Raw genomic sequence first — 16,690 nt, 5'->3', positions numbered from 1 at the left:
CATCTTCTCTAGTTTATTAGTTCCACTTGATTTTCTTTATCGCTGGCATCGTCTGAATGGTCTGAGGTTCTTGGGCTCTTGAGGGCATCAAGTACGTCCCAGGGATCTTTAATGGCTAAAAGGCTGAGGCTGGTTGCAAAATACAATTTAGTTAACCAGGATGCTATACACAGGACTTGCTCCAGGTAAGCTTGGTTGTCTTGATTTGCCTGTAACATGATGAGTTTGCCTTAGACAGTGTAGTTAACAAGGTTATTGACAAATAATATCTTCCCAAAGATTATTATTATTTATTTTTATTTTTTGTCCTTGGTCATTGGTTTTGGGTCTTTTACCATTTCAAAAATCTGCACAAACCCTCGATTCATGGTGGTGAGAACCTCTAATAGATTTATTGCTCCAGTGGCTTGTTGTTGTTTGTTGTTGTTTTGGTTTTTTTTTTTTTTTTAGGAGCATTAGCAACTAAGGCCATATTGCTCCGGGGATATGCAGTGGTCATTCCCTGACCTTTCTGCATCCTCTGTATTTGGTGATCACGGGCTCGAACCCCAGTCTAATCAAGAAGCATGTGCTACACACTGCTGCTCCTGCCCACCTGGCTACGGAGGTGCCCTCCAGTGGCTCCTTCAAACTTATCGCAAAGACATTGAATAAACCAGCTCCCATCCCTCTTCATCTGCCACGATTGGAATCCCAGAACTGCTGAATGAACCAAAAGAAAATCGACATGGGCGAACGGTCAGATGGTTGATGGATCAATCTTTGCATCTGTATGCTCTACTTCAGTGCCGGCTAGTCTTATACCATGGCAATTCTGGATGAAATACATTTTTGGTTTTCCCTTCCGAGTAGGTGCATTCATCTCCAGGAGGGGAACAGGTGATATGATCAAATGTATACAAACCACCTCATGCAAGCAGTTGACTATCCTCCCCATGGGTGATGATACAGCACACAAAACAATCAACATGTGACTGGTCTTCAGCCACGATACCTTGTAGAATCATACCAATTTCTACCACTGATGCATCATAATAGAACTGTTATGAATCCATGGATGCAAAACATCCATGCACACACTCAGCATTTTGAGAAGCACCCATCCTATTGCACTTTGTCAGTTTTACTTCAAAAGTCTGGTTACACAAACTCCTTTCAAGAAAATTCCTCTCCAGAGCCAGTTGAGGTAAAGTGTATATAGGGTCAAACTGCACCACGGGTTCCCCCCATCTCTGCATAGTTTACATTATGTGGTGATACAGTTTGCTGTAAAGGCTAGAGATTTAAAAGTGTATGGATCTTGAGGTGTGTGATGTCATGTACCATTGTTCTTCTGGCCATTTAGCCACCAGACCCTGCTGAGGCAGACCAGGCACCCAGTATTTGGCTTTTACTCTGGCAGGTCCTGCCACCTAATTTCCTCAGATTTCAATGGAGAGGACCTAAAAAAAATGTATTTAATCGTGCACGTTTGTATGTATCACGTACATATTGTATTTTCCCAATTTAAAGGGGGTGCGTTTGGAGATTTACTGACTGAGGAGTGGGCGAAATAATTTAAACAAGTTAAAATTTTGGTGCGGGTCATCTGCTGGTGTACAGACAGAGAGGAGGGGGAGACTGAAAGATGGGGGATAGTTTGGAAAGACTGGGATCAATAGAGTAGATTGTGGTTGTCTGGTACATAGTGTATTGCTGTTATTAATTGGCATTGGAGGTCATCGTAAAGCTGGCAGTAGTGCTTTAAGTGTTCCCACTTCTCCACAATGGCAGAGGGTGTCACTCAGTCTGAAAGTCATCAGTTTGTGTCTAATGGCACCATGGCCAGTTAGCAGGTGTGTGGCCAGCAGTCCTAGGGAGAGCCAGTTTGAGTGTTCTGGGTACATGGCCTATACTGTTGGGAGGAATTTCCGTGTTATTTGCCCCTTTGTTGAGTTTTGTCAGTAGATGTAAAGTTATTCTTCAGTGTGAAATTTAAGCAAGTATCCGGTATACCTTTGGAAAGGTTGTAGAGCGGTCCACTATGTATTACCTCCAAATCCAGGGGGACGGCACCCATGAGAATCAGGAGTGCATGTGTGTTCAATGTGTTACAAGCTCGTGAGATGGTAAGCAGAATGAATCTCTGTATTGTTTCCAGTTTTCTTTTATTGTTTGCGGTGATTGCTTTCTTATACTAGACCCCTGAAGTGTAGTTGTTGTTGTTATTTGGTTTTTAGGACCATTAGCAACTAAGGCCATATTGCTCCGGGAATATGCGTTGATCATTCCCTGACCTTTCTGCATCCTCTGTATTTGGTGGTCACGGGCTTGAATGCCGGTATAATCAAGAAGCGTGTGCTACGCACTGCTGCTCCTGCCCACCTGGCTACGGAGGTGCATGAGGCATAGAGGATGACTGGCAGGAAGACAGTTTTGTGGAAAAGAGCAAGGGTTTTTTTCTTTAGGCCCTAACCTTTGCAGGTGATTCTTGCAAATAGTGATGAATAATTTTGGACTTTATTCCAGAGGTAGTTTAGGTGGGGATAAAAGACAGATTTCTGTCCAGTGTGGTCCCGAGGAATTTCATTTCCCTGGTCAGTCTGATGGTGGTTCCCTGTACTTTAATTTGGGGGGGTCTCCTGATGTCCAGCGTTCCCAGTAGTAGGATCGAATTTGTCTTTATGGAGAAGATTTAAGTTATTTTTGTCTGCCCATTTTTGTAGGATGGCAAGCGCTCTGTTCGCTGTGTTAGCTGCGCTCTGGAGTCCGCCAGTGTCAGAACAAGATCATCCACATAGGCTCCGAGGTTCAGGAAGCCAGTTGGGGTAAAGTGTGTTTAGGGTCTGACGGCCCCATCTCCACGTAGTATACATTGTTTTGTGATACAGAATGCTGTAAAGGCAAGAGATTTCAAAGTATATGGGTATTGTATATGTGTAGTGTAGTGTAGTGTACCATTGTTCTTTTGGCCATTTAGCTGCCAGACCCCTGCTGAGGCCCAATGTTGCCCACACTTTGCCCTGTGGGAGACCAGGTACACCAGTATTTTAGCTAAGTACTCTGGCATGTCCTGCCACCTAATTAAAAAAAATGGAGTAATCGCATAGTGGGGTAACGTTAGGATCTGAAGGTCCAGAAATATTAGTGGGCAAATGCGATTTAGATGAATGAAATTAGATTTGGTTGTTGTTGGGTTTTAATGACACATAGGCTACTTGGGCCACATTGTGTCTTCTAATGATGAATTTGAAATAATAACTATATTTTATGATATATTTTTATCCGGTTTAGGAAAGTAAATAGTTCTTTTTTATTAGGATCATCTCCCAGAATCTGCAATAAATTTATTGATGACTGTGTTTTAGCAACTGATTTCAAAGTATCTAAGCGGATGTTCTGAAAGTGGGGACAGTCCATTAACAAATGGCGAATGGTCAGTTGTACTTGACATGATGTACATTGTGGAGCGCTGTCATTAGTTAATAGATACAGGTGAGTGAGATGAGTATGGCCAATCCTGAGCCTTCCTAAAATTGTTTCTTCTCGTCTGCTTTTCTGGAAGCTGGAGGGCCACAGCTTTGGTTCTGGTTTTATTTGGTATAATTTGTTTCCTGGATAACATCTCCAGATTAGTGACCAGCTATTGTAACATGCTTTACGGATAATATGTTTATAATCAGTACATGGGGTTCGAAAAGTCTGCAAAAGAGTAGTATCTGGTTGTTTGGCTGCAAGATCTGCTCTTTCATTTCCTGCTATCCCAGAATGACCTGGAATCCAACAGAATGTTACAGTTTGGTTTGACTCATTACACACAAGTAATTTAGAATGGATTTGTTTTATTACAGGGTGAGAGGAGTTGGTATTACTATTTATGGCAGAGACAGCACTGAGCGAGTCAGTGTATATTAGGGAAGATGAAATTAGAAGTTGGGCAATGTGACCTAGAGTCAAGTTAATAGCATAAAGCTCAGCAGTGAAGATACATTAGATTTGGAAAGTGTGGGGCATTCGCTTGTATACAGATTCAGTGGGGGGAGGAAGACTGAAGGCTGGGGGAAGAAGTATTGGATTCAACCGGCAAGACGACTCCAGATTTCGGTGGGGCATGCCTATGTCCCTCCAGAAGGGAAAGTGGGGATGACAAAGAGGGGAGTAGATAGGAGGGCTGTCTACTCCCCCCCGCACCAGGGAAAGAGAAGGAAAGGTGGGCCAGGCAAGGGCACTCGCTAAGATTGCCAAATAGCTCAGATTGGCTAGTTGGGGTATTTTAATGTATTTGTGTGTTGTATGGCAGTCTCCAGGGTTTCCCCTATAAGCCACTGATGCGTCTGACAAGACATGGCATTGGTGCTATGTCTTGTCTTGTCTGACAAGACATAGCACCAATGCCGACAAGTGTGTGTATGTAGGGATCCGGAAAAGTGGCCCCTCGCATTTCACCTCTCGGCACATGTCGCCCCCTGTAGAAAATGAGTAGGCTACAAAAATGTAAATAATACACCTAATTTTTTAACAATTCAAATTTATTTTGTTTTAATAGAATAAATGCACATTATTATTGTTTAAAACTCAAAGTTGTACACAATGCCTCTAAGGTAATCAATCACATTACGATTTTGAAAATCTTGGACTATTCTTTTGATTTAGCAGAAATTGCAGCATACTTCTTGTTTCTTTAATTGCCTGAATTAATGGCAATTATTTGTGTAATTTCGAAATTGTGCAGCCCTTGTTGTTTCTTTAAAGAATCAATGAATCGGTAAATATTTGGGAATAAAGTAGCACAAGTTTCCTAAAATCCCCTGTGCCACCTCTCCACGCCATTGTTGGTACATTGCTGATCATTCAGTGTTTGTGTGTAAACATCCCACAATTCGATGGCAAAAATGAGTAATTGCCGGCCTCTCCGTTATCTTCTTCCAATATATGCATCTTCAAAGTAGTTTGCAATCACCATAGCTTCAATGGGGAAGTCATCAGCTTCAACTAAATCTTCAAATGCTTGAATAACATTAGCAGGAGGAAAAAATGCCAATGCCGGAATCATTCGGATCCAACGAGCAAATTCATGGTCTTGTTCGTATCAGGCTTTTAAACCTTCATTCTGTACATTTCGCCAAACGCTTTGGGAAAGATGAAAAAAAATCAACCGGTATTTACAATACCAGGAAATTCTTGTTAGAATTTCCTGGTATTGTAAATGGTATTGTTAGAAATTCTTGTTAGAATTTTATGGAATTACTAGGTCCTGGAAGGCTTGCATGGCACTTTGTTCAAAATCTGTAATAAGTCGCTGAGGTTGTAGATTTTTAACTTCTTGAAGCAACTTGACATATGTGACACGAGTTTTGTTTGGCAGAAGTTATTGTTGTTATTGTTATTTGGTTTTTAGGAGCATTAGCAACTAAGGCCATATTGCTCCGGGATATGCGGTGGTCATTCCCTAACCTTTCCGCATCTTCCGTATTTGGTGGTGACGGGCTTGAACCCCGGTCTAATCAAGAAGCGTGTGTAACATACTGCTGCTCCTTCCCACCTGGCTACGGAGGCGCCTTGGCAGAAGTGCATAGACCACTGGAATAACTGCATTGAATTGAACCACATGAATTGTATAAAGCTGCTGGAAACGCGTGGGTACTGTGCTAAAAGTTCCATCAGAAAACCACTCCTGGCTACGTGCCAATAACTGAAGTTTGTTACTAGTTGAAAAAATAAGCATGCGACCCAGGAGCAGTTCATCCTGAGAATCATACATCAAAAACTGTTGTACATTGCCATCAATAATAATTTCTTGATAATTTTATGGAATTACTAGGTCCTGGAGATTGCTCGGTAAAGCAGGAGTACCATTCTAACCCCAGGGACTCACATCTGGTGAGCATGGGTTTGGCACACCTAGTGTCCTGAGCTGGATATCATCATCCTTCTCTTTCTTGGTGATTTCTCTCTCTCTCTCTCTCTCTCTCTCTCTCTCTCTCTCTCTCTCTCTCTCTAGGGGTAACTCAGGACTCTTTTTTTGGCTGGGGGGCCTCAGGCTTCCTTGCACTATACAGCTAATAATAATAATTGTTGCATCGAACATGACGAATGGTTCGTTTAAGCGAATCCTTTTTAGGAAGTAATGCCGTGACATTGGCATGAGCCTCTGCATTAGCATTAGCATTAGTAGAGGCATTTGATGCAAGAAAGCAAGCTTATGCAGCATCAGCCAAAAAAAAAAAAAACCCACTTCCACTTCACCCCTCTGTTCGTTCAAAATACCTGTCCAGCTGAGCCTTAAACTTATTTAGGCTATCAACCTCCACTACAAGGGATGGAAGTCTGTTCCACCAACCAACCACCCGCTGGCTAAAGGCAAATTTCCGCACGTCTATCCTACATCTGTCTTTCCTCAATTTGAATTTATGCCCTCTCAGGTGATTATTCTGAGCTAGAGGAAGAATCCCATCAGCATTGAGCATGCTCAAACCATTCAAGGCTTTATACACCTCTATCAGATCACCTCGCTGGTGCCTAGTCTCCAGACACTGTAATTTGCAAAACTTAAGCCTTTCTGCAATTACTGATGCAACCATTTGCTGTGACCATTTGTTCGTGGTTGTTGCACGTTGCCATATTTGACCAATCAATTGCAATGCTTTCACAACTGGGCCTTCCAAACCCTCTGTCCAAACATGAGCTTTGCAGGTGGAACGTTTTTCACAAACCCAGATTCCATGTTGTTCGTCTACAGTTCTCTTTGAAAACGTAAATGTGGTTGTCATCATCTACCAATTTTCTTTTGCCTCTTATTGACAGAACACTTTTTGCCATTGTACACACAGGATTAATCAATCAAGATGCAAAATTAATATGCAGATATTGCACTGCCTGCGACACTCAGCTTGTTCACGGAATGCACTGCTGTTAATGAGGCGGCGAAAACAGCAAACGCACGCTGTCCACTGCACCAAGAAATGTGACGAGAGCCATATGCAGGAACTTTTGTTTGAATTTAGACAAATCAGAACAAGATTCACTTGTTACTGAAGACTCCTATAAGATTAGTCATTGTTCCCCCGCCATGTCCGTCACTAACCACGTGACTATCGTCCTTGTGGTCGAATATGTATCCTTTCCACTGTGAAAGGATTAACAGTTCCAGGAATATACTGATTTTCCAGCCTGTCACTGACTTTTCTTTTCAAGTCTTTACAAGTTTTAGCCACAATTCTGAATATTCATTAGTAAAAAAGCTTGCTAGTATTGCTGGACTTATCCTGAGCTAAGAAGTAAGATTTAAGGGCACAAATAATTTTAAAACTCTTTCAATACAGGGCCGAAGTGCCAACCACCTTGTCTTACTATAGCCCAAAAGCCTTTGGTATTCAATTTCCGACGATTCACAAAACTCCTTTAATTTCTCGGTACGAACCGTACAGATATAAAAATAAGAATATATTTTTATGATAATACTTTGATAATACAGATAATAAATCTGTAGCTGTCAGTATGCTATTATACACAATATGAGCAAAACAGCCGACACCAATAAGATTCTGAAATAAGCTCTCATTTAGTTTTGCAAAAATATTATTCGTGCCCCTTCGCTTAACTCGCCCAAAATTTGTATTGGCATTATCGGTGCAGAAAGCAACAACTTTATCTTTTAAGCTATTTTTGTCAATTATATTCATTATCGAGCCATAAATCATTTCAGATGTTTCACCGAGAAGATTAACTAATTCCGGAAGTTTTATTTCATCAAAAAAATGAACTAAAGTAGGTTATTGTTATCATTTGGTTTTTAGGAGCATTCGCAATTAAGGCCATATTGCTCGGGGATATGCAGTTGTCATTTCCTGACCTTTCGGCATCCTCAGTATTTGGTGGTCACGGGCTCGAACCCCAGTCTAATCAAGAAGCGTGTGCTACGCACTGCTGCTCCTGCCCACCTGGCTATGGAGGCGCCAACTAAAGTAGGGAAAAGTTTAATATCATTATGGTTTGACGTGTCTGAAAATATTGAAATGAAATGCACACATTCAAGTTTGTTTTTTACAACTGAAATTGAGTATGGGGAGATAACATTTTTAACTATGGCTTCACATTTTGTTTTCCCACATGAAAACGTTTTATCAAACAATTTTTAGATTAATTTCGATGTACATTCCATTGAACTGAAACTATGATTATGGACACTGTGAAAAGCAAATAAGCCTTCGGATTTTGCTAGTTCCTCTTCTTTATTGTCAAATGTCTCTTCCCTAAAATAAGCACTTAATCTAGAAGATGAAGCGACCAAATACAATGCCCTTTTGTGTTTATCTCAAGCAACATGTCTTTGAATATCATTTCTTCCCCCATGAGAAGGCCCCGGGTGCCAAGCGATTATTAGTGTAACCAAGCAATCTATATATTGTGTGTGCAAAGCAAATAGTTTTCTTTAGGTTTTAAATACAATTTTCTTTATTTAATTGTATTGCAAAACTTTTGCACTACAAAAAGTAGGCAGAGTTCCAGGAAGGAAATTCACCTTTCTGTTTCATGTTAATCTTACTAACCAAACTAACTCAGCTGCTTGGTTACCCTTGTGTCACTGCTCCTGCCTCCCTGTGGCGGGGCCGGTAACCTGGAAAGAAAAGCTATTTTTCCGGGGCTAAAAGGAGCAAAATGATCTCTCCTACAGGACATAGAGATCCTAATATGGCTACTCATGAGATAGAAGACTAACTTATGCAGTGCTAAACGTCAAAAAACTGACAGTGTACAAAGAAGGCATCCTATGCACCTTGTATTGCATTCAACTCAAGAACAGTCTCTAGGTAGTCCCTCAACTTTTAAAATTCAGAAATACCTAGAAAATCTAATAGGATCTCCGAAAACAACTAAGCGTCTGAGATCGGGCGACTTGCTCGTTGAGGTCTCAGACGAACAGCAATCACAATGGCTCCAAAAACTAACATCCTTTGGAGGATTATCGATTACTGTCTCCCCTCATGCTACTCTAAACACCTCCAGGGGTGTGATAGCTGAGTGGGATCTCATAAATCTCTCAGAAGAAGAGTTAAAAAATGAATTGCAAGACCAGGGAATTGTGCATGTAAAGCGCATATACACAAAACGAGACAATGCTCTAGTTCCAACTCGGAATATAATACTAACATTTGAATTTGATAGCCCCAAACCTCCAGCATCCATCAAAGCAGGCTATCTGAATTGTCAGATCAAAATGTACATTCCTAACCCAACACGCTGTTTTAAATGCCAAAAATTTGGGCATTCCCAAAACGTGTGTTGGTTCAGCCACTTGTGCTAATTGCAGTTCACGAGAGCACAACCACTCTGACTGCAAAGCAGAGCAGCACAAATGCTCAAATTGTAATGGTCCACATACTACCTACTCCAGAGATTGCCCCCCTATGGAAAAAAGGAAAAAAACATTCAATGAGTCAAAGCCGAAAAAAACATCTCGTACCAAGAAAGCTAAAAAATCTGTACAGGCTCAATTTAACACTCGACCCAGCTTTGCTGAAGTAGCCCAAAAGCCAACTGTGGTAACCAGTACTGTGCAAAGAACAATAACGACTGGTACTCAAACTGAGGTAACGCTTCCCCTAGACAGATCAATGTCAGATTGGGCTCGGTCAATTTTGGAAGCTGTGCCCCTTTCTAGTAAACCATATAAATCAAACAAGGCTGTTAACACACCAATCACTGTTCCGCATTCCATCAATAACCCAGCGTACCCAAAAAGTGGTGATACTACTAAAGCTGATGCGACAGAAATGGAGGGAAACACTGACCGTGAAGAATCCATTCTCGATCTCTTGCCAGAAGAAGAGATGGAAACAGGAAGACCGTACTTCCCTAAAAGAAATTCTGGTCGCCATAAGCCAACAGTACCTCGGACAGAAACCGAGGACCACACCACCCAAATAATGCCCAGTTTTCTTCAATGGAATTGTAGAGGGTATCGCACCAACCTTGATGACATTTGGGATCTCCTTCTCCAGTATAACCCAGTTACCTTCTGCCTCCAAGAAACTAACTTAACAGCTTCTGTTGCTACCTCACTTAAACATCATGTTATCTACAGAAAAGATAGAATTTCTCACGTACAAAATTCGGCTCATGGAGGGGTTGCACTTGTAGTCAGCTCCAATATCCCTTCCCGACCATTAATGTTACAAACAAATCTAGAAGCAGTAGCTCTCGAATATCCTTTCGTTTTTCTTTTACCATTGTCTTGTTATCTTTCCCCTAACCAAGACATTTCTTACACTGATCGTAAAACTTTTGTATCTCAGCTCCCTCCTCCCTTTTGCATCATGGGAAATTTTAATGCACATAATCCTCCATGGGGTGATGAAATACACAATAAATGAGGAAAAATACGGGAAAAGCTTTTAGATAAATTTAATCTGACACTACTGAATACTGATTAACCCACTTATTTTCATCTACCTTCTGGGTCAAGCTCAGCAATTGATCTCTCCATATGCTCACCAGTCCTTTTTACGCTGTTTGATTGGTCTGTTCATGACAGTCTACTGGTAGTGACCATTATCCAGTAGTCTGTCATGTAGAATCAAATTCACCACCTTGTCATAATCAAACTGCCAAATGGAACTTTGCCAAAGCTGATTGGGTAAAATATAGGCAACTAGCCATCCTGGAAAAAACAGCTGTTTCAAATGTGTCATTAAATAATGCTGTTGATTATGTAACAAATCAAATATTGCTGGCCACCAAAGCAGCAATACCAAGAGTGTCCACAAGTCATAGAATAAGATCAAAACCCTGGTGGAACAATGAATGCAAACAAGAGAAAAATAAAGACCGGAATAAATTCGCAAAATCCCTACTGCTGCTAATCTAGTACACTTTAAGAAAGCCAGAGCCAATGCTAGACGCATTCAGCGTGCAAGCAAAAGAGAGTCACGGAAATGCTTTGCTTCAACTATTACGCGGTCCACTAAAACACAAACCATCTGGAAAAATATTAGGAAAATGTATAATAAATATCCTCCTTTGCATCTATCAATACTGAATGTAAATGGGAATGATGTTTCACTACCTCAAGACATAGCTAACCCTCTTGGAGAATCCTTTGCTCAAACCTCTGCCGTATCCTCATACTCGCCAAACTTTCAGTAATTAAAGTCCCTTGCTGAAAAGCAGACCCTAAATTTTAACACAGACCACCATCAAATGTACAACTGTCCCTTTACCATAATTGAACTACGGCTTGCTCTTAACAGCTCAAAAATAGTGCTGCTGGATCTGATGGAATTCATTATGTCATGTTAAAAGAGCTGGGTGAAAAGTCGTTTCATATCTTACTCCAGCTATATAACCGGGTTTTCACAGAAAATACTTTCCCTGATAGCTGGTGACACTCGTATGTCACAGCATTATTAAAACCTGACAAGGATCCAATCAACCCGCATCACTATTGACCTATTGCCGCCAACAGCTGTATGGGAAAAATAATGGAAAAATTGGTAAACTCTCGTCTCACCTGGGTGCTGAGCAAATACAACCTCATCAATTCATCGCAGTGTGGATTTCATACAGGTAGATCAACTTTAGACTTCTTGATACAAATGGAAAACCAGATTCGCAATGCCTTCTTAAGGAAGGAACATTTGACTACAATTTATTTAGATGTTGAGAAAGCTTTTGACACAGCTTGGCGATACGGAATTCTCCGTGATCTATATGCATTAGGCTTCAGGGGTAATATGCCAAGATTTATACAGAACTTTTTGAAGCAGCGATCCTTTCAGGTCCACATTCAATCCACACTTTCCCGAAAATTCATCCAAGGTGTTCCACAAGAAGAAAGTGCCACTCTATTCATTATAAAAATTAACTCAATTACCAAGGTCATTCCAGCCACTGTATCTACTACTTTATATGCAGATGATGTTAGTATATCTTGTCACTCACAAAACATGAGAATGATTGAGAGACAACTGCAAGGAGCTCTTAATAAGATTACAACGTGGGCTACAGATAACAGGTTTTGCATATCACATGAAAAAACTGTTGCAGTTCATTTCTGTAGAAGACGTAATCTCCACCCTGACCCACTTCTAAAACTGGGGAACCATGATATACCTGTTGTGCCTACCATTCGATTCCTTGGGTTAACTTTAGATAAAAAATTGACCTTTCTTGACCATATTAAACAACATAGAACCACCTGTTTCAAGAAATTAAACATTTTGAGAGTATTATCAGCTACAACATGGAGTGCTGAGCGTCAAACACTCCATTTATACCATGCTATTGTAAGATCAAGGTTAGACTATGCGTCACCAGTTTACAACTCTGCTAGACCTAGCATTTTGAGGGCTTTGGACCCTATTCACCATAGTGGCCTTCGCATTGCTCTTGGAGCCTACCGCACATCTCCTGTGCAGAGGCTGTACGATGAAGCTCATGATCCCCCACTCTCACTACGAAGACAAATTTTACTGCTAAATTATGCTATCAAAATAAAAAGCCAACCCCTGCATCCATCGTGGAAACATCTATTTACACCAGATTGGGAGAATTTGTATGCCATTTATCCATCAAATCGACCTGCTGGTATACATCTTTGCTCACTACTTGATAATTGCAGCTTGACTTTTCTAAATAGCCACAAGTAGTTTCACGACTCCTCCATGGGCTTTTTGCCCTGCCACCTGTGATCTGTCCATTCAAGAATGGGGGAAAAGTACTCTTTCTTCACAGAATGTAAACCAGATTCATAAATCTCTATTTGAGAAATATGAATCTTATACCAGGATATACACAGACGGTTCCAAAACTGATCACCATGTCAGTGCTGCTGTTGTTCTTCCATCATCCATAAATCAGTCAGTAAAAATAATATTACCCATAGTATTATTTTTACTGACTCTCTCAGTGCCCTTCACGCTTTACAGCAACCAAGAAAGCATCATAACTACCTACTTGGTAATAATCAAAACTTGCTGGCTCATCTAATCTAGCTAAGAACACAAAAGTAGTAAAATTTTGTTGGGTCGCTAGCCATGTTGACATACCCGGCAATGAGAGTGCTGACCACATAGCCAAATCTACTGTGCAACCAATTGATGACTCTATCAAAATTCCTTTCACTGACTATAAAAGTCTTTAAGTGAAGTATGAATTACTGGCAAAACCAAGAAGGCAACAAACTCCTTTGGATTAAACCGAAACTCCAGTCTTGGCCATCTAGTTTCCACTTGAACCGAAAGGAAGAAGTCACACTTGCAAGATTACGAATAGGACATACACACCTTACTCACCTTTATGTTCTTTCAGACCCACCTTCTTGTCCGAACTGCCATGCTCAAATCGCTGTCAAGCACATCACTGTTGACTGCCCTCTCTATAATGGAGTATGGCAAACCACCTTCTTATCAAATTATGCAGCCCAAATCACGCCTACTTTGCAACAAATATTAGACGACAGATCTGATATTGATGCAGTTTTCACTTGAATGCTATGACAGAATATAATGCTTAAATCTCACATAATGCACATATCTCACTTTTTATAAAGCCTGTTACCTCCCACCATTGTTTGGTGCATAATGGCCTATAGCTGCCTTTGCGCCGTTATGTTATGTTATTTATTTTGGTTTTAGGAGCATTAGCAACTAAGGCCATATTGCTCTGGGATATGCGGTGGTCATTCCCTGACCTTTCCCCATCCTCCTATTTGGTGGTGATGGGCTCGAACCCTGGTCTAATCAAGAAGCGTGTGCTACGCACTGCTGCTCCTTCCCACTTGGCTACAGAGGCGCCCCGTTGCGGCATAAAACATACAACAACAACCCCCATGAGAAATATAAAAGTCACCATTGCATTTGTTACATCGAACATCATAAATGGTATTTCCTTTTTTTTTAAAAAGGAAAATTCTTTTTCCAATTCCTGGTTAAATGCACATTTCCTTTTTTTTTTGGCGGCATTTCCTATTATAAGGGTATTTTTAAATGAGTAAGTTTTAAATGATATAAAAATCTATTTAAATTTAAATTAGAAAAAATTAGAATATTTTTTATAATGACGTGGGCGATATCCTTTATACTTACATGACATGTTTTCCGATAGCAGTTCCAATTCTCCAGAGAAAAAAATCTTCACATTAAGTATTAACATTCAAACTGAAATGTAATAAATTATGGTATTATAAACATGGAACATAAGCGAGATATCAAAAGAAAAACTAAACTCAGCAAATGATATTTTGGTATTTACCTCAGGTAAGATTACTGGAATATATGGCTAGTTTACGATGTCGATACTAAAAGTTTTAGATTACGACTGATTGGTGACATCAGTGATCACACCACAGATGGCGAGCGATAGTGTGCGCAATTTATCGTCCTGCGACAATGTATTAAATCAATAGTATACATTGTAATTTGAACTGACGCATTACTTCTAATGTTGAGAGAGAGCCACAAATCCACGAGAGCAAAAGAATTTTCAAGTGTGATTGCTTAAGAAAATGTGGGGCAAACTAAACAAATTTGGCGAATGCAGCATTTTCTGGTACTCATCACCATACAGGACGGTCCCGCCTAATCCGGGATGATTGGCTGCCTTAGGTAAGGTGTAAGGAATGTTAGTGTCTAATGGCTCCTGAGATTTCTCCCATCTCTGTGGGTGTACATTGTATCAGGCTAGAGACTTGAAGGTGTTTGGGTTATGTGCAGTATATTGTGTTGTGCCCTTTATTCTTCCAGACTAATAGCTGCCAAGCCCCCAATTGGGATCTAACGTTACCACACTGTGCCATGGGGAAGCTGACCAGGTGTACCACTGATGCGAGAGTACTCTGCCGGGTCCTGCCACCTACTTTCCTGGGATTTCAGTGGCTAGGACCAGATTTGAGAATGAGATGATCGCTGTTTCTTGAACAATGGTTGTAATTTTAAGAGTGTAGGGTTGTTCACTGGTAACTCGTTCTAGGGCCTAATTTAGGGCCCAGTGTAGTTTAGTTATTAGGATCCTCCTTAAGTCCTCATAGATTTCACAGCTGTGGGCGAGGTGCTCCCACGTCTGATCTATTCCACAGTGGCAGCGGGGTGAGTCTAATTCTGAAGTTGTGTAGTTTTTTTCTGGAAGGAGCCATGTCAAGTGAGGAAATAGGTAGCATACAGTCCCAATGAAAACCAACCAGGTGTGAGGAGGTACGAGGCCCTGACATCTGGGAGGAATATTTTGGTGAGAGTGCCTTTAGTTGAAATCTGCCATCTATCTTGCTAGGTGTCTGTTAGGTGTTCATTAAATCTCTTCTTTTCAGTGTTTCTATTATTTGCTGGGTCAGTGGTGAAACTGGGGCAGATACCTGCTCTTCCTTGGGCCAATTGGTAGCACAACCCACGAAAAACAATCTCCAGTTCTAGGGGAAGGGATCCAGTGAAGATCCCTTCACTGGATCCCTTACAGCTATACTGGCCTTCTTGTACCAGACTCCAAAGGCATAGGGGATAATCGGGATGAAAACTGCACTACAGAAGAGGGAGAGCGTTTTCTTCTTCAAGCTCACTCTTTCCGGGCAAATCTCGAGACTTGGGCAGCACATTTCCTGATCTGAATCCTCAGTTGGTCAAAACGAGAGGTGAAGGAAAGGTTTTTATGTAAGATAAAACCTGGATATTTAAGAAATTTAACCTAGATATTTAAGTTCTATTTTTAGTTTGACTGTAACGCCGTTGATTTTGGGTGGTCTTCTTGGATCAAGGGTACCTTTTACAGTAAAATCTTGTTAATACAAACTCGGTTTATACAAAGTACTCGTTTATATGAAGCACATACCATTCCCCTGTGAAAGGATAGGCTTTTCTTTGTAAATATATTCATTTATTACAAAATTCGGTTAATATGTACTAATACTAATGTTCTACTAATGCTAATGTTACAGCGGCAAAATTAACTGACTTAAGGAGTCCAATTTTAGAAAACATGGAGAAAATGTTAAGTTTGTGGATAGATGATATGTCACATCATATGCCTTTAAGTCAAATGGTGATTCAAGAAAATGCATTATTTTTGTTTAATCTCCTGAAATCTAAACAAATTGAAGAAATTACAGAAACTTTTGGGGCTTCTTGTGATTGGTTTGATAAATTTAAAAAACAGGCCAGGATTCATAGTGTAAAATTAACAGGAGAAGCTGCAAATGCAGATGTTGAAGCTGCAAATAAGTTTCCAGAAAAACTGAAGGAAATAATTGAACGTGAAAATTTTCCACCAAATTTGGTGTTGAATGTTGACAAAAGCGGTTTGTTCTGGAAATGGCTACCATCAAAAAGCTTCATTTCTATTGAAGAAAAATCAGCTGCTGGGTTCAAAGCAGCCAAAGACCGTTTAACGTTACTCTTTGGATCAAATGCCTCTGGCAATTATAAATTAAAATTGTTATAAGTTTACCATTCAGAAAATCTGAGGGCATTAAAAGCTAACATAAAAATGAATTTACCTGTAATATGGAAAGCAAATAGAAAAGCATGGGTTACCAAGGAGTTATTTACTGATTGGTTTGTTAACTATTTTTGTCCTGAAGTAAAATGGTATTGTCAAAAACACAACTTTGAAGAAAAAGCTCTTTTGTTGTTAGACAATGCTTCGGGACATCCTACTGATCTTATCACGTTGGAAACATGCATTCCTGTCAAAGGGAAGGGAAGGAAAGAAAATCAGGGAAGTTGAA

The 16,690-nt window shown here is 40.4% G+C and overlaps 1 long non-coding RNA gene across 1 annotated transcript in view; it reads right to left on the bottom strand.

Annotated features, from left to right (window-relative positions):
* LOC150078852 (uncharacterized) overlaps positions 1 to 16,690 on the bottom strand; it is a 141,991-nt gene that overhangs the window by 17,697 nt on the left and 107,604 nt on the right. The window contains exon 2 of the long non-coding RNA XR_016547580.1: positions 14,064 to 14,135. This is a non-coding gene — a long non-coding RNA (uncharacterized LOC150078852). The remainder of the gene's footprint in view (positions 1 to 14,063; positions 14,136 to 16,690) is intronic.

The sequence above is a fragment of the Mastigoproctus giganteus genome, chromosome 10 (assembly GCF_048544385.1).
Source record: "Mastigoproctus giganteus isolate SK-2022 chromosome 10, ASM4854438v1, whole genome shotgun sequence".
Classification (NCBI taxonomy): Eukaryota; Metazoa; Arthropoda; class Arachnida; order Uropygi; family Thelyphonidae; genus Mastigoproctus; species Mastigoproctus giganteus.
The sequence above is the reverse complement of the archived record's forward strand: the minus strand, read 5'-3'. Positions and strand labels throughout refer to the sequence as shown.